The sequence below is a fragment of the Solanum lycopersicum genome, chromosome 8 (assembly GCF_036512215.1).
Source record: "Solanum lycopersicum chromosome 8, SLM_r2.1".
Lineage (NCBI taxonomy): Eukaryota > Viridiplantae > Streptophyta > Magnoliopsida > Solanales > Solanaceae > Solanum > Solanum lycopersicum.
This window is the reverse complement of record NC_090807.1, coordinates 4,491,694-4,510,772: the sequence shown is the minus strand read 5'-3', so window position 1 is coordinate 4,510,772 and position 19,079 is coordinate 4,491,694. Positions and strand designations below refer to the sequence as shown.

Here is a 19,079-nt window from a genome sequence, read left to right as displayed (position 1 = left end):
GATTCGATGGAAAAAGTGAAGTCTATTCAAGAAAAGCTTCTAGCGGCGCAAAGTAGACAAAAAGAATATGCAGATCGAAAGGTTAGAGACTTAGAGTTCATGGAGGGTGAACAAGTCTTGTTGAAAGTTTCACCAATGAAAGGGGTGATGCGGTTTGGTAAAAGGGGTAAACTAAGTCCAAGGTACATTGGACCATTTGAAGTACTTAAGCGAGTAGGGGAGGTGGCTTATGAGTTACCCTTGCCTCCAGGGCTGTCCGAAGTACATCCGATATTCCATGTGTCGATGTTGAAAAGATACCATGGGGATGGAAACTACATTATCCGTTGGGATTAAGTTTTGCTTGATGAGAATTTGTCTTATGAGGAGGAACCTGTTGCCATTCTAGATAGAGAAATTCGCAAGTTGAGATCAAGGGAGATTGCATCCATCAAAGTTCAATGGAAGAATCGACCCGTTGAAGAAGCCACTTGGGAGAAGGAGGCGGATATGCGAGAAAAATACCCACATCTGTTTACAAATTCAGGTACTCCTTTTCGCCCTTGTTTTCCTTCTTGTGATCGTTCGGGGACGAACGATGGGTAAATTGGTATCTATTGTAACGACCTGTTTAGTCGTTTTGAGCAGCAGATTTTATTTCTGGAAAAACAGGCTGAGGCGACGAACCCAACGACGGACCGTCATGGGCACGACGGACCGTCGCAGGGTCTCGTTTCAAAACACTTAGAAAATCTGAAATTGGGTACTGAAAATCGACTCTCTGAACTTCGTAACGGAGTGGCAGGACGGACCGTCACAGGCCATTCACCCAAAATCAAGTTTCTGAACTATGCGACGGACAGCAGGACGGACCGTTGCAGGCGCGACGGCCCGTCACAGTTTGCATAATCCCAGTTGGAGTCGGATTTTTGGTTAAGTTTTAAAGGGGCATTTTGGACTATTCCTGCTATAATTATATATTTCGTGGGTTGATATTAATAACTCAAATTCTTGGGGGTTAAAAGAGGTAACCTTAAGTTAATTCGTGGGGTATTATTGCCATCTTTTATTCTTAATTATATACTAATTAGGGTAAAAGAAAGAGGGTTTGAATAAGAAAACAGAAAGAACAAGAAGGAAGAGAGAGAACCGATCGAGAGAAGAGGAAAGCACCAAGCTTTGAGGATTAACTTGCGTGATTTCAATTCTTCGGTGGAGGTAGGTTATGGTTTTCATGCTATTCGTAGTAAACTCTTAATAGTGAATGATATGTGTTAGTAGTATTGTAAACCCTTCTATATGCTTAATTGTATGCTTGCATGAATGATGTGATTATGTAATTATGAATAAATAAGCATGATGAAGCTATTGAATCCCAAATCTTGAAAAGAAACCCTAATCTACTTTGTTAATGATGATGTCTTGGTATAAAAGAAGGCTCGATGAACGAAAGTAGTGAGATTAGGGGATCGAGTGTCATGTTCCGACACCAGGATAGAATATGGATCGGGTGCCACGTTCCGGTACCAGGATAGTATATGAGGATCGGGTGTCACGTTCCGACACCAGGATAGAATATGGATCGGGTGCCACGTTCCGGTACCAGGATAGTATATGAGGATCGGGTGTCACGTTCCGACACAAGGATAGAATATGGATCGGGTGCCACGTTCCGGTACCATGATAGAATGAGGATCGGAGTGTCACGTTCCGACACCAGGATAGTATATTGAGGAGCGGAGTGTGACGTACCGACATGAGGGGAATAAAGATAATGAATCTTGAAATATGTTAATATATTCAATCTAATGAACTGAATTCCCAAATGAGTATGATGAGGAGGTGTGAGTCCTCATTGATGTGCTTGGTGTTGTAACCAAGGGTCATGGTAACTGTAAATGCTGCATGCTAAGGATATTAGTTGATTTTAGGATATTGCTTAATACATACTGTTTTCTATTTTGAGTTGGCCGATGATATCTACTCAGTACCCGTGTTTTGTACTGACCCCTACTTTTATTGTTTTCTTCTTGTTTATTTGTGGAGTGCAGCAAATGTGCCGTCATCTTCGACTCAACAGTAATTCAAGCCAGTCTTACTACATTGGAAATTCAGGGTGAGCTAATGCTTCTAGCTTGGACTGGATCTTCTTCTTCAAGTCTTGATGCCTTGAACTTCCGGCATGGACTAACTTTTACTTGTTTTAGCTTTTAGAATACTCTTAGTTAGTAATTGATCATAGATGTTCTTGTGATGATGACTTCCAGATTTTGGGGATAATAATAGTTATTGATTTTATTAATGAGTTTAAGTCTTCGGCATTACTTTATGTTGATATTACATTGAAATGTTAAGGTTTAGATTGGTTGGTTCGCTCACATAGGAGGGTAAGTGTGGGTGCCAGTCGCGGCCCGGATTTGGGTCGTGACAGCCTGCCCACCTATTACTAATTAAACCCCTCCAAATTAATAAAATCGTCACATTATTAATGCAACAACAGAAAAGCTACTGCCAATTGAGTGTTTTTATAAATTTTAGGCAAAAATATCTATAGAAGTAAATTATCATACATTCAAGTGTATAAATAAAAATTACTGATAATCTTAAAAGTCTGACTATGTTCATCTTTATTATTCTTACATCTCAATTATGTGATGTTACTTCATAGGTAACTTTTTTCAAAATAATATATTAAAGGTTTTTAAAAAAGCATAAATATTTATAAAGTTATATTTAAAAAAGTGCATGAATTAATTCAGGATGTATTATTTATTTACCTATAATCATAAATTTTTAATTCAATCTTGAAAGAGAATCCTATTGAAAGTGTCCTCCTAAATAAGCGGCTCAACCTAAATTTAATTGGTGCTTCAATTCAGACTTGAATAATTTTGGATATCATTTTCAGAACTCTATAACTTCATCGTGTTTTATTAGCGTTTATGGCGATTTTGATATGATGATTGAATTATTAATTGGATGGGGTTTAGTTAGTAATTAGTGTATAGTGGGTTGGTTTATAAATTATATTAATAAAGTAAATCATAACCAATAGTTGAACGCCAAATATTTTAAAAAATATTAAAAGAGTTTAATTTTAAAACAATTAAATAAGTAGTCAATTTTGAACCAAAGGTGGATGACAAGGGTATTTTGGAGCCAATAGGTGGATGCGAAGGGCATTTTGGATTGGTGGATGAAGGATAATTTCGTACCATATCAATACTTCAAGAGTATTTTAGGCCCTTTTCTGTAATAAAAAATGAGGGAGTCATATATTAATAATGAAATATATATGTGTTATTATTGAAATGAGCTTTCATATATTAATGTTTTTTTAAAAAAAAAATTTGTTTGGCTTCCTTTTATTAATTTGTGCATATATGTGGAGTTTTAATGTAATGACCCAGAAGGTCATTTTTGAGAATTTTCATGAAATTAGCGTTTTACACCCTTAATAGTTGCCCCGAGTAATTTTTTTGATTAGCCGGTATAGTTGATTTAAAAATTTTGAATCACTTGATAACTACAATTATTTAATTAGTGGTATGTTTTAAATAATTAACTTTTAAGTTGTTAATGGATCAAATATATAATTTGATACCCTACACCACTTGGCCCATATATTAAGGGATATCATGTTAAAGAGAAAATATCACCAATTACTACTAATTAGAAGCGGTTGGAACACGAAAGTTACAGAATATTTTCCATGCCTAAGCCGCCAAAACAAAATTCTCAACATAGTCCAGGTAAGATACTTCAATTTAATTTATTCCTGAAGTTATAAAAATATCAATTGAAGGACGAATAGAAATCATGTGGTGTTCATATACTTAAGTACTGGTTCTGGTGTTTTCTTGATTTGACCGTATGACTTTGTATAACAATTTGGTCATGTATAATGACTATAATTAGAATTAATTATCAGCCAATAAAGATAGTGGGTGGTTTCTGGATGATAACCATGGGAGAAATATTATTTGCATAACTAATAACTAAAACATTAATATCCTATAACTAGGTCTGTAAATAATATTTTGTAATTTGTTAATTGGGCAGAAATCATGTACGTGTTTGGAAGAAGGTTTTAAACTTTGAAACAAAAGGAAAATATATTATAATTATAAGAAGTTAATGTTCTGTTTATTCTTTTTCTTTTCAAATGAACTTGATAATCCTATTCTTATATAATTAGCATAGCTTTGATACAATATTATATGTAATTCAATTAAGTGTATTATATTATAGCAAAACTATTAAGATGGTAGTTTTTGGAGAAATTATGACTTAACTCTATATTTGAACTTAGAAAGTATGAGAATTGACCTATTAATTGGAATCAAAATTTAGCAAATTTATTATACCTTTGAGTGAGTTTTGGGTCTATGTTTTACGTGTGAGTGTTGTTAGTGTCGAAATCTTATTATGATTATCTATTTGAATAGATTGCCTTGAGTCGAAAGTTCAACAAAAGGGGAAGGATAAAGTCACAAAGTGATTGTTTGATAAATTGAGGCAAGTGGATTTCTAAACTCTTGTTAAGCGTTTGAAATTCGTGTATTTTCTTGTGTGGTATTGAGAATGACTTGGAGACTTGTTGCTTATTTGTTGGTGTTGTATTCCTTGTAGTAAATTGCGCTTTGTTATCAAAATGGTTATCTCTTCATTTTCATTTGAGCATGTCATTTGCATTGTATCTGAGACGTGGTTGTGGTAAGAGGATGTACCATTTCGAGGTTCGTATCGCGTGCCACGATGGATATTATATTTCGAGGGACGTATCGCGCGCCACGAAGGTTACTGTTATCGAGGGTCGTGTCGTGCGTCGCGATAGATGCATGGACAGATATGTCCCCCATGGGTCCCGGACTGAGAGACAGCGGATGTGTATCACTAGGTCAGACATGCATCATTATACTTGACATTGTATTCCATCGCATTGCACATATTTATCATTAGTGAACTTGATATTGTGTTTTGCTGATCTTCTGATTACCTTTCTGTGGAACTTGTGATTGATCAATATTGAGCTTGTTATTGCGGATATATAATTTGTTGAAGTATTGTTGTTGAGGATATGTAATGTGTTGAAGTGTTGTTGTTGAGGATATGTAATTTGTCTAAGTGTTGTCGTTGAGATACGTGCTATGTAAACTGTGAGTTATTAGGTTGGGTTGATTTTTAATGCAGGTTGTAGTTGTGGAGGTTCGGTTGGGGGTGGTAGGAGTACCCGTACTTCATCCCCTTAGCTTGTGTTTAAAGGTTTACTTGCTGAGTACCGTGTGGTTTGGTACTCTGACCTTGCTTCTACATTTTTTGTAGGTTATGAGCCGGGATTTTTGTTGTACTTGTCATTCTCTTCTTTTCTGAGGATTCTTGGAGATTTGTCAGGTAGCTGTTTCCATCGCAGCAAACTTTCTTCTCCTTAATTATGATCTTGTTCTATACTAGAAACAAGTTCATTTGAGACTTGAGTTTTTCTTTTGGATCAATTGTAATACTTTAGAGGCTTGTACACGTGACTACCAGGTTTTGGGGTTTTTATTAAGTTACTTATATTTTATTTCCGCACTTTATTTTAATGATTGAGTTTTAGGCTAACTTGTCTTGGTAGGATAAGACGAGTGCCATCACGCCTATTTTGGGTCGTGACAAAATGGTATCAGAGCCCCAGGTTCATTGGTCTCACGTGTATACAAGTCGAGTCAAAGTAGAGTCTTGAGAATCGGTACGGAGGCGTCTGTACTTATCCTTGAGAGGCTATAGTGACTTTTAAGAAGAATCTTCACTTCTTGGATCTCTATCGTGCGTACTTGATGCCGATTTGATTCTTATCGCTTCACTACATTCACTCTCATTTATGTGATGACTCGTGCGTAATTTCTCATATTAATAATTGGTGTGTCGTGTATTGGTTGGATGTTAATTAAATCTGATATTAAGGTGGAAATAATATATTAATGAAAGGAATGTGTGATCATATTTGAAGGGGTTGAGTAAGGTTAGTTACTATAGTAAAAAAAATAAAAATTTAGTACTTATGTGGTAAAAACAATATCTTGATTGGTTCGACAATTAGAAGTTAAATGTTCAAAGAGTTAGCTAGATAATGAATAGTGTAACCTTGAAAAATACCGTTGATATATTTTTCATAACATTAATGGGTTGCTTAGAGAATGATGTTGCATCAATTGAGGTCAAAATCTCTTTTGTGGTTCCATAAACTAAGAGTATACCAAAGAAAGTTATGATATGACTATTACAATGGTACTGATAGGTACTTGGCTAGATATATGGACTGTGTTACTTTTATCATCGACATGTCCTACGAAAGAATGCATATAGCCTGACTAGATATGGAACGAATTTGATATTATTTTAAAGCTATTAGATAGGTAGAAATGTGTAACCTATTTGGATATGATCCTCGGTAGGTATGATATGTTCTAGTGGTGGATGTAACGGACTTTCACGATGTGATACTAGTGGTATATGAAAACAGATATGTTAATTGTTAAGCATGAATACGAACTACATAAGGAGTTATAAGTTGTATCACATGCTCTTATAATAAGATTCGATGTTAAATTCATATTTGGAAAACCAACTAGTTACTATGGACGCTTGAGTTAAGCATTTTTATAAGGAAGCTTTTAATGGTGGATCTTTGGTACAATATTAATGTGTTTAGGTTATATGGTGTATTTTGAGGATTTTTAAATGAGTGGTTATTTCATTATAAATTCAATGGAAGTGGACTGATATTAGGATGACCAGTTTATAGGTAAAATAAGTCCCAACTAGTATACTTGTGGGAAGGTAATTTAAAATTTTAGTAAGGAAGTGTGTATAAATTGAGTGATTCCCTAAGATGGTCGGCATACCTAAGTTTTAGAAGTCATGTTGATGGCGAGGTTTAATTTGTGGTGATGGCAAGGCCTAACTAAGCATGATGCTAATAAGGTTTTATAATAAATTATGCTTGGAATAAAACTATATGATAAAGTTTGTTGGTTAAAAGGACTTTGTATGGTAATGATGACTTTTGATTATCTAAGGTTATGGTTGGATACTATTTGGTAAGTAGTGTGATTTGGAAAGTTGTATGAGATGTTGGGACACCACTTGAATAAAATTGAAAGGAGGTAGAGTCATAGTGGAAAGAATTAGTGGTATGCAGTTTAACTTTTTAGAGCGAGGAGAGAGCTAGGATATTTACTCTGATTACAAGGGTTAGGATGTATTTTCAGTGAAAATTTGGGGAATTGAGTTTAGGGACTCGTGGTTCCTTCTGTTTTGCTTTAGTTTGGTGATAATGTTATGTGGCATTCATATATGTTAAAGACTATTTGATAAAATTCGAGAAAAAATGTACATACATTCATCTACATTTGATTTTTTAGCGAAGGATATTATAAGGTCGCTAGAGAGGCGATATATGATAAGCTATGATACATAAATTCATAAAAATTTCAGGTGTGAGCTAATGTTGATAGATAATGGAATTGTGTTACACGGTTGGGATCAAAATAATAAATTTAAAAAAAATCAAGTTTTTATTGTAAGTGTAGGTTGTGGCAGTGTGTTTTGTCAAGGTATGGATTGATAAGATAAGAAGTGATCGATCACATTGGGTATGAAGCATTGAGATTGACTTAAGAATAATTTGAGTAGTAAATTGTTTACTTTTGATTGTTATACCTAAGAAATGGTTTTAGTTAAGTTTTTATTTAGAGGATAAGGTAAAAAAGTCATGGGTTATTGGACAAAGAATAAGACTTGTAAGCGAGTTAGCAAAAAATAAAATAAAATAAACTAATAAATAAATAAATAAATAAAAGAACAAAATTTTGATGTATTAAAGAGTTCAAGGTAATATAAGTTTTTTTCATGGAAAGAATTTAAGAAAAATGAAGGAATAGACCTTTCGTATAAGCCCTTGGTTTGTAGTTAAAGAATTTATTGCTTTTTTTTTTATCTATGAATTTAGATATGATTGTGAAATGTAAAATAGTACATACTTACTAGGAATTATCATCACCTTTTCTAAAGATTGAATTTTGTTTGGGTGACAAGTGATGATGTGGGAAAGATTCTATGTGGTTATGTCGAGCTAGATTGTTCAAATTATGATATGTAACTTATTGATGTTGAACAATGTGAGCCTACAGTTTTACATGAGTAATGAGGATTCAAGGGGATTGAAACTAGTTTTTTTTTATGGGACGATCAATACAAACTATTATGATGTTTTACGTAGGCATTTGATATTGAGTAGAGGTTATGAGCTTATAGAATACCGAAGTATTGGAGTGACCAAGAATTTTTTAAGTTTTGGTATGATATGATGGTTGGAATCTTACTCAATTAAAATTTAGTATCTGAAAGATTATGTAATGTTGAGATTGTACATGATTTAATAAACTTTATATTGATTGAAAAAAAAACATTTATATTTTAAATTAGTGCTATCAACCTTGGGTGGGATTAGTATCTGTCATGAAATACTTAAATGGAAAGAGAGGGAACCATAATTTGAAAATTTTGGAGGCGATAATGTGTTTGTTAAGAAGACTTTAATACTAGGTTTGAGAATAAGGTAAATGGCTGGTATGGCTATGGAGTTCTGTAATTATTAAGAATATAGACCTTAGTGAAATACTTTAAAGAGCATTTGTGGTTCGATAAAACAAGTTTGTGGGCAATTATAATCGAGACTAAATTGGTGATTGTGGGTAGATAGAAAATTAAGAAGAAAGAGTCATATTAATGAAAATGTTTGACATGGGAACTATGGAAGAAGTACCTAGTGTTATTCGACTTTGGTTCTGTATATTCTTATATGAGCACCTACTTCATTTTGAATGTAATTTGGAGTGTGGTTTGCTACCTATACCCACATATTTTTTTCATATCTATGAGTGAATTCCTAGTGGTGGATCGAGTGGGCCAATCTTGTGATTGTACTGTTTGTACGGTGGCACCCTTGGTTAGACGGTTCATTTCAGTTATGGAAGATTTGGTGCTGTTTAAGATAGTGTAAGTATGCTAATGGTTCTACACGCACAACTTTGCTTAAGAACTCGTACAAGTGCTACCACAGATACTTACAGTTGTCTGATTGTCTTATTATTCATCTTGTCAGTGAGGTCACTTTTCGAATATGTGTGATTGAATGAAGGGAGCAGTGGGTCTATCTCTACTGTTCTTAAAGGTAGTTTACCATAATAGCTATTGATCTACCATTTTGATGGTTTTGTTATAGGTTCTGTTAGCTTGAATGTATAAAGCTAAGTGCTTACTTCATATTGTTCTTCTTTGGGTTAGATAAGTTTGATTCTTTCTTGATTATTACCAAATGTCTAAAGATCAGACTTTTAGAACTTGAGCTCGTGAAAAGCTTGAGTTGTGAAGAAAAAAAATCTTGATAAGATTTGTGATGGTTTGTGCATTATGAGTGTCATGGTTTATTTAAGATTAATTCTGGTTGTAGTCAGTATTTATTCAGAAGGTTATCTTGGTTATGTGAGAAAAGATTTGTCATGATGATTGTGTTAAGATCTAATGAATTTGAATTTGAGTTGGGTTCATGAGTTAGTTTATTGCCTGATAATCACTCTTCAGTTATAGATCTATCAAATTGTGACTCGAAAGTTAAGTTCTTAATAGTAAATCTTCATGGAATGGTCTTAAGGACAAGCTCACTTGGAGGGATGAACACCGACTAGTAGGTAATAACATAAGATTTTGGTAACTTGGTTTATCTTCCTTCTACTTCTTTATGTTCGAGGACGAACATGTTTTTTAGTGGTGGATAATGTAATGACTCGGAAGGTCATTTTTGAGAATTTTCATGAAACTAGCGTTTTACACCCTTAATAGTTGCTCCGAGTAATTTTTTTGATTAGCCGGTATAGTTGATTTAAAAATATTGAATCACTTGATAACTACAATTATTTAATTAGTGGTATGTTTTAAATAATTAACTTTTAAGTTGTTAATGGATCAAGTATATAATTTGATACCCTATACCACTTGGTTCATATATTAAGGGTTATCATGTTAAAGAGAAAATATCATCAATTACTACTAATTAGAAGCGGTTGGAACACGAAAGTTACAGAGTATGTTCCATGCCTAAGCCGCCGAAACAAAATTCTCAACATAGTCCAGGTAAGATACTTCAATTTAATTTATTCCTGAAGTTAAAAAAATATCAATTGGAGGACGAATAGTAATCATGTGGTGTTCATATACTTAAGTACTGGTTTTGGTGTTTTCTTGATTTGGCCGTATGACTTTGTATAACAATTTGGTCATGTATAATGACTATAATTAGAATTAATTATCAGCCAATAAAGATAGTGGGTGGTTTCTGGATGATAACCATGGGAGAAATATTATTTGCATAACTAATAACTAAAACATTAATATCCTATAACTAGGTTTGTAAATAATATTTTGTAATTTGTTAATTGGGCAGAAACCAAAGGTGGAAAGATGATAATGATGTACGTGTTTGGAAGAAGGTTTTAAACTTTGAAACAAAAGGAAAATATATTATAATTATAAGAAGTTAATGTTCTGTTTATTCTTTTTCTTTTCAAATGAACTTGATAATCCTATTCTTATATAATTAGCATAGCTTTGATACAATATTATATGTAATTCAATTAAGTGTATTATATTATAGCAAAACTATTAAGATGGTAGTTTTTGGAGAAATTATGACTTAACTCTATATTTGAACTTAGAAAGTATGAGAATTGACCTATTAATTGGAATCAAAATTTAGGAAATTTATTATACCTTTGAGTGAGTTTTGGGTCTATGTTTTACGTGTGAGTGTTGTTAGTGTCGAAATCTTATTATGATTATCTATTTGAATAGATTGCCTTGAGTCGAAAGTTCAACAAAAGGGGAAGGATAAAGTCCCAAAGTGATTGTTTGATAAATTGAGGCAAGTGGATTTCTAAACTCTTGTTAAGCGTTTGAAATTCGTGTATTTTCTTGTGTGGTATTGAGAATGACTTGGAGACTTGTTGCTTATTTGTTGGTGTTATATTCCTTGTAGTAAATTGCGCTTTGTTGTCAAAATGGTTATCTCTTCATTTTCATTTGAGCACGTCATTTGCATTGTATCTGAGACGTGGTTGTGGTAAGAGGATGTACCATTTCGAGGGTCGTATCGCGTGCCTCGATGGATATTATATTTCGAAGGACGTATCGCGCGTCGTGAAGGTTACTGCTATCGAGAATCGTGTCGTGCGTCCCGATAGATGCATGGACAGATATGTCCCCCATGGATCCCAGACTGAGAGACAGCGGATGTGTATCACTAGGTCTGACATGCATCATTATACTTGACATTGTATTCCATCGCATTGCACATATTTATCATTAGTGAACTTGATATCGTGTTTTGCTGATCTTCTGATTACCTTTCTGTGGAACTTGTGATTGATCAATATTGAGCTTGTTATTGCGGATATATAATTTGTTGAAGTATTGTTGTTGAGGATATGTAATGTGTTGAAGTGTAGTTGTTGAGGATATGTAATTTGTCTAACTGTTGTCGTTGAGATACGTGCTATGTAAACTGTGAGTTTTTAGGTTGGGTTGATTTTTAATGCAGGTTGTAGTTGTGGAGGTTCGGTTGGGGGTGGTAGGAGTACCCGTACTTCATCCCCTTAGCTTGTGTTTAAAGGTTTACTTGCTGAGTACCGTGTGGTTTGGTACTCTGACCTTGCTTCTACATTTTTTTTAGGTTTTGAGCCTGGATTTTTGTTGTACTTGTCATTCTCTTCGTTTCTGAGGCTTCTTTGAGATTTGTCAGGTAGCTGTTTCCATCGCAGCAAACTTTCTTCTCCTTAATTATGATCTTATTCTATTCTAGAAACAAGTTCATTTGAGACTTGAGTTTTTCTTTTGGATCAATTGTAATACTTTAGAGGCTTGTACACGTGACTACCAGGTTTTGGGGTTTTTATTAAGTTACTTATATTTTATTTCCACACTTTATTGTAATGATTGAGTTTTACGCTAACTTGTCTTGGTGGGATAAGACGAGTGCCATCACGCCTATTTTGGGTCGTGACAAAATGGTATCAGAGCCCCAGGTTCATAGGTCTCACGTGTATACAAGTCGAGTCAAAGTAGAGTCTTGAGAATCGGTACGGAGGCGTCTGTACTTATCCTCTAGAGGCTATAGTTACTTTTAAGAAGAATCTTCACTTCTTGGATCTCTATTGTGCGTACTTGATGCCGATTTGATTCTTATCACTTCACTACATTCACTCTCATTTATGTGATGACTCGTGCGTAATTTCTCATATTAATAATTGGTGTGTCGTGTATTGGTTGGATGTTAACTAAATCTGATATTAAGGTGGAAATAATATATTAATGAAAGGAATGTGTGATCATATTTGAAGGGGTTGAGTAAGGTTAGTTACTATAGTAAAAAAAAATAAAAATTTAGTACTTATGTGGTAAAAACAATATCTTGATTGGTTCGACAATTAGAAGTTAAATGTTCAAAGAGTTAGCTAGATAATGAATAGTGTAACCTTGAAAAATACCGTTGATACATTTTTCATAACATTAATGGGTTGCTTAGCGAATGATGTTGCATCAATTGAGGTCAAAATCTCTTTTGTGGTTTTATAAACTAAGAGTATACCAAAGAAAGTTATGATATGACTATTACAATGGTACTGATAGGTACTTGGCTAGATATATGGACTGTGTTACTTTTATCATCGACATGTCCTACGAAAGAATGCATATAGCTTGACTAGATATGGAACGAATTTGATATTATTTTAAAGCTATTAGATAGGTAGAAATGTGTAACCTATTTGGATATGATCCTCGGTAGGTATGGTATATTTTAGTGGTGGATGTAACGGACTTTCACGATGTGATACTAGTGGTATATGAAAACAGATATGTTAATTGTTAAGCATGAATACGAACTACATAAGGAGTTATAAGCTGTATCACATGCTCTTATAATAAAATTCGATGTTAAATTCATATTTGGAAAACCAACTAGTTACTATGGACTCTTGAGTTAAGCATTTTTATAAGGAAGCTTTTAATGGTGGATCTTTGGTACAATATTAATGTGTTTAGGTTATATGGTGTATTTTGAGGATTTTTAAATGAGTAGTTATTTCATTATAAATTCCATGGAAGTGGACTGATATTAGGATGACCAGTTTATAGGTAAAATAAGTCCCAACTAGTATACTTGTGGGAAGGTAATTTAAAATTTTAGTAAGGAAGTGTGTATAAATTGAGTGATTCCCTAAGATGGTCGGCATACCTAAGTTTGAGAAGTCATGTTGATGGCGAGGTTTAATTTGTGGTGATGGCAAGGCCTAACTAAACATGATGCTAATAAGGTTTTATAATAAATTATGCTTGGAATAAAACTATATGATAAGGTTTGTTGGTTAAAAGGACTTTGTATGGTAATGATGACTTTTGATTATCTAAGGTTATGGTTGGATACTATTTGGTAAGTAGTGTGATTTTTATGGAAAGTTGTATGAGATGTTGGGACACCACTTAAATAAAATTGAAAGGAGGTAGAGTCATAGTGGAAAGAATTAGTGGTATGCAGTTTAACTTTTTAGAGCGAGGAGAGAGCTAGGATATTTACTCTGATTACAAGGGTTAGGATGTATTTTCAGTGAAAATTTGGGGAATTGAGTTTAGGGACTCGTGGTTCCTTCTGTTTTGCTTTAGTTTGGTGATAATGTTATGTGGCATTCATATATGTTAAAGACTATTTGATAAAATTCGAGAAAAAATGTACATACATTCATCTACATTTGATTTTTTAGCGAAGGATATTATAAGGTCACTAGAGAGGCGATATATGATAAGCTATGATACATAAATTCATAAAAATTTCAGGTGTGAGCTAATGTTGATAGATAATGGAATTGTGTTACACGGTTGGGATCAAAATAATAAATTTAAAAAAAATCAAGTTTTTATTGTAAGTGTAGGTTGTGGCAGTGTGTTTTGTCAAGGTATGGATTGATAAGGTAAGAAGTGATCGATCACATTGGGTATGAAGCATTGAGATTGACTTAAGAATAATTTGAGTAGTAAATTGTTTACTTTTGATTGTTATACCTAAGAAATGGTTTTAGTTAAGTTTTTATTTAGAGGATAAGGTAAAAAAGTCATGGGTTATTGGACAAAGAATAAGACTTGTAAGCGAGTTAGCAAAAAATAAAATAAAATAAACTAATAAATAAATAAAAGATCAAAATTTTGATGTATTAAAGAGTTCAAGGTACTATAAGTTTTTTTCATGGAAAGAATTTAAGAAAAATGAAGGAATAGACCTTTCGTATAAGCCCTTGGTTTGTAGTTAAAGAATTTATTGCTTTTTTTTTTTATCTATGAATTTAGATATGATTGTGAAATGTAAAATAGTACATACTTACTAGGAATTATCATCACCTTTTCTAAAGATTGAATTTTGTTTGGGTGACAAGTGATGATGTGAGAAAGATTCTATGTGGTTATGTCGAGCTAGATTGTTCAAATTATGATATGTAACTTATTGATGTTGAACAATGTGAGCCTACAGTTTTACATGAGTAATGAGGATTCAAGGGGATTGAAACTAGTTTTTTTTTATGGGACGATCGATACAAACTATTATGATGTTTTACGTAGGCATTTGATATTGAGTAGAGGTTATGAGCTTATAGAATACCGAAGTATTGGAGTGACCAAGAATTTTTTAAGTTTTGGTATGATATGATGGTTGGAATCTTACTCAATTAAAATTTAGTATCTGAAAGATTATGTGATGTTGAGATTGTACATGATTTAATAAACTTTATATTGATTGAAAAAAAAACATTTATATTTTAAATTAGTGCTATCAACCTTGGGTGGGATTAGTATCTGTCATGAAATACTTAAATAGAAAGAGAGGGAACCATAATTTGAAAATTTTGGAGGCGATAATGTGTTTGTTAAGAAGACTTTAATACTAGGTTTGAGAATAAGGTAAATGGCTGGTATGGCTATGGAGTTCTGTAATTATTAAGAATATAGACCTTAGTGAAATACTGTAAAGAGCATTTGTGGTTCGATAAAACAAGTATGTGGGCAATTATAATCGAGACTAAATTGGTGATTGTGGGTAGATAGAAAATTAAGAAGAAAGAGTCATATGAATGAAAATGTTTGACATGGGAACTATGGAAGAAGTACCTAGTGTTATTCGACTTTGGTTCTGTATATTCTTATATGAGCACCTACTTCATTTTGAATGTAATTTGGAGTGTGGTTTGCTACCTATACCCACATATTTTTTTCATATCTATGAGTGAATTCCTAGTGGTGGATCGAGTGGGCCAATCTTGTGATTGTACTGTTTGTAGGGTGGCACCCTTGGTTAGACGGTTCATTTCAGTTATGGAAGATTTGGTGCTGTTTAAGATAGTGTAAGTATGCTAATGGTTCTACACGCACAACTTTGCTTAAGAACTCGTACAAGTGCTACCACAGATACTTACAGTTGTCTGATTGTCTTATTATTCATCTTGTCAGTGAGGTCACTTTTCGAATATGTGTGATTGAATGAAGGGAGCAGTGGGTCTATCTCTACTGTTCTTAAAGGTAGTTTACCATAATAGCTATTGATCTACCATTTTGATGGTTTTGTTATAGGTTCTGTTAGCTTGAATGTATAAAGCTAAGTGCTTACTTCATATTGTTCTTCTTTGGGTTAGATAAGTTTGATTCTTTCTTGATTATTACCAAATGTCTAAAGATCAGACTTTTAGAACTTGAGCTCGTGAAAAGCTTGAGTTGTGAAGAAAAAAAATCTTGATAAGATTTGTGATGGTTTGTGCATTATGAGTGTCATGGTTTATTTAAGATTAATTCTGGTTGTAGTCAGTATTTATTCAGAAGGTTATCTTGGTTATGTGAGAAAAGATTTGTCATGATGATTGTGTTAAGATCTAATGGATTTGAATTTGAGTTGGGTTCATGAGTTAGTTTATTGCCTTATAATCACTCTTCAGTTATAGATCTATCAAATTGTGACTCGAAAGTTAAGTTCTTAATAGTAAATCTTCATGGAATGGTCTTAAGGACAAGCTCACTTGGAGGGATGAACACCGACTAGTAGGTAATAACATAAGATTTTGGTAACTTGGTTTATCTTCCTTCTACTTCTTTATGTTCGAGGACGAACATGTTTTTTAGTGGTGGATAATGTAATGACTCGGAAGGTCATTTTTGAGAATTTTCATGAAACTAGCGTTTTACACCCTTAATAGTTGCCCCGAGTAATTTTTTTGATTAGCCGGTATAGTTGATTTAAAAATTTTGAATCACTTGATAACTACAATTATTTAATTAGTGGTATGTTTTAAATAATTAACTTTTAAGTTGTTAATGGATCAAGTATATAATTTGATACCCTATACCACTTGGTTCATATATTAAGGGATATCATGTTAAAGAGAAAATATCATCAATTACTACTAATTAGAAGCGGTTGGAACACGAAAGTTACAGAGTATTTTCCATGCCTAAGCCGTCGAAACAAAATTCTCAACATAGTCCAGGTAAGATACTTAAATTTAATTTATTCCTGAAGTTAAAAAAATATCAATTGGAGGACGAATAGTAATCATGTGGTGTTCATATACTTAAGTACTGGTTTTGGTGTTTTCTTGATTTGGCCGTATGACTTTGTATAACAATTTGGTCATGTATAATGACTATAATTAGAATTAATTATCAGCCAATAAAGATAGTGGGTGGTTTCTGGATGATAACCATGGGAGAAATATTATTTGCATAACTAATAACTAAAACATTAATATCCTATAACTAGGTTTGTAAATAATATTTTGTAATTTGTTAATTGGGCAGAAACCAAAGGTGGAAAGATGATAATGATGTACGTGTTTGGAAGAAGGTTTTAAACTTTGAAACAAAAGGAAAATATATTATAATTATAAGAAATTAATGTTCTGTTTATTCTTTTTCTTTTCAAATGAACTTGATAATCCTATTCTTATATAATTAGCATAGCTTTGATACAATATTATATGTAATTCAATTAAGTGTATTATATTATAGCAAAACTATTAAGATGGTAGTTTTTGGAGAAATTATGACTTAACTCTATATTTGAACTTAGAAAGTATGAGATTTGACCTATTGATTGGAATCAAAATTTAGGAAATTTATTATACCTTTGAGTGAGTTTTGGGTCTATGTTTTACGTGTGAATGTTGTTAGTGTCGAAATCTTATTATGATTATCTATTTGAATAGATTGCCTTGAGTCGGAAGTTCAACAAAAGGGGAAGGATAAAGTCCCAAAGTGATTGTTTGATAAATTGAGGCAAGTGGATTTCTAAACCCTTGTTAAGCATTTGAAATTCGTGTATTTTCTTGTGTGGTATTGAGAATGACTTGGAGACTTGTTGCTTATTTGTTGGTGTTGTATTCCTTGTAGTAAATTGCGCTTTGTTATCAAAATGGTTATCTGTTCATTTTCATTTGAGCATGTCATTTGCATTGTATCCGAGACGTGGTTGTGGTAAGAGGATGTACCATTTCGAGGGTCGTATCGCGCATCGCGATGGATATTATATTTCGAGGGACGTATCGCGCGCCACGAAGGTTACTGTTATCGAGGGTCGTGTTGTGCGCCGCGACAGATGCATGGGTCCCGGACTGAGAGACAACGGGTGTGTATCACTAGGTCAGACATGCATCATTATACTTGACATTGTATTCCATCGCATTGCACATATTTATCATTAGTGAACTTGATATCATGTTTTGCTGATCTTCTGATTACCTTTCTGTGGAACTTGTGATTGATCAATATTGAGCTTGTTATTGCGGACATATAATTTGTTGAAGTATTGTTGTTGAGGATATGTAATTTGTTGAAGTGTTGTTGTTGAGGATATGTAATTTGTCTAAGTGTTGTTGTTGAGATACGTGCTATGTAAACTGTGAGTTATTAGGTTGGGTTGATTTTTAATGCAGGTTGTAGTTGTGGAGGTTCGGTTGGGGGTGGTAGGAGTACCCGTATTTCATCCCCTTAGCTTGTGTTTAGAGGTTTACTTGCTGAGTACCGTGTGGTTTGGTACTCACACCTTGCTTCTACAAATTTTTGTAGGTTATGAGCCGGGATTTTTGTTGTACTTGTCATTCTCTTCTTTTCTTTCCATCGCAGCAAACTTTCTTCTCTTTAATTATGATCTTGTTCTATTCTAGAAACAAGTTCAATTGAGACTTGAGTTTTTCTTTTGGATCAATTGTAATACTTTAGAGGCTTGTACATGTGACTACCAGGTTTTGGGGGTTTTATTGAGTTACTTATATTTTATTTCCGCACTTTATTGTAATGATTGAGTTTTAGGCTAACTTGTCTTGGTGGGATAAGACGAGTGCCATCACGCCTATTTTGGGTCGTGACATTTAAAGATTTGAACATTTTAATATAGATTGATGATCTGAAAACTTTAATTCTTTGTTATAATTTCTAATTTGATATATATTTGAAAATTACATTAAAAAAAACCTTAAAACGCAATGTGACAATTTGAGATATTTTTAGAAAAAATATAGTTAAAAAACATAATGAAATTCGGTTGACTCCCTTATTTTTATCGAAACGAAAAAAGTTGTCTATATTGTTTGAAAATAACGTAAGAACTAAAAAGTACTATGAATCACAGTAAAATGACAACTAAAAATATGTGATAATCATCTAAAAAATTTCGTTTACTTTCCTAAAATTACTAATGTCACATAAAATAAAACATAACATATATTATTTGAAATAACATAAAAGGTACTCCATAAATTAACAATTTAAAATATTTTTTTAGAAAACACATAAAAAAATTTAGATCACCTTTTCAAATTTCATTGTGTCACATAAATTGAAAGGAAAAAGACTAACATACGTTGGGCGCGCGCTGACGCGGACACATGATATCTAGTGTATATACAAAAGCTAAATAAGAGGAAATTTTTGTAATCAAACCACTTACTTTTAGGATGTATATTATATGCAAT

The 19,079-nt window shown here is 33.1% G+C and overlaps 1 long non-coding RNA gene across 2 annotated transcripts; it reads left to right on the top strand.

The window, feature by feature from the left end:
• The first annotated feature begins 3,586 nt into the window (after nucleotides 1–3,586).
• LOC138337693 (uncharacterized) lies at nucleotides 3,587–18,504 on the top strand. Of its 2 annotated transcripts, none has more exons than XR_011211091.1 (7): nucleotides 3,587–3,731; nucleotides 4,428–4,497; nucleotides 5,305–5,373; nucleotides 10,053–10,155; nucleotides 10,873–16,598; nucleotides 17,316–17,385; nucleotides 18,175–18,504. It is a non-coding gene; the product is annotated as an uncharacterized lncRNA (long non-coding RNA). The 2 variants fall into 2 exon arrangements; XR_011211090.1 differs by having other exon boundaries at nucleotides 18,042–18,504.
• The last annotated feature ends 575 nt before the right edge of the window (nucleotides 18,505–19,079 follow it).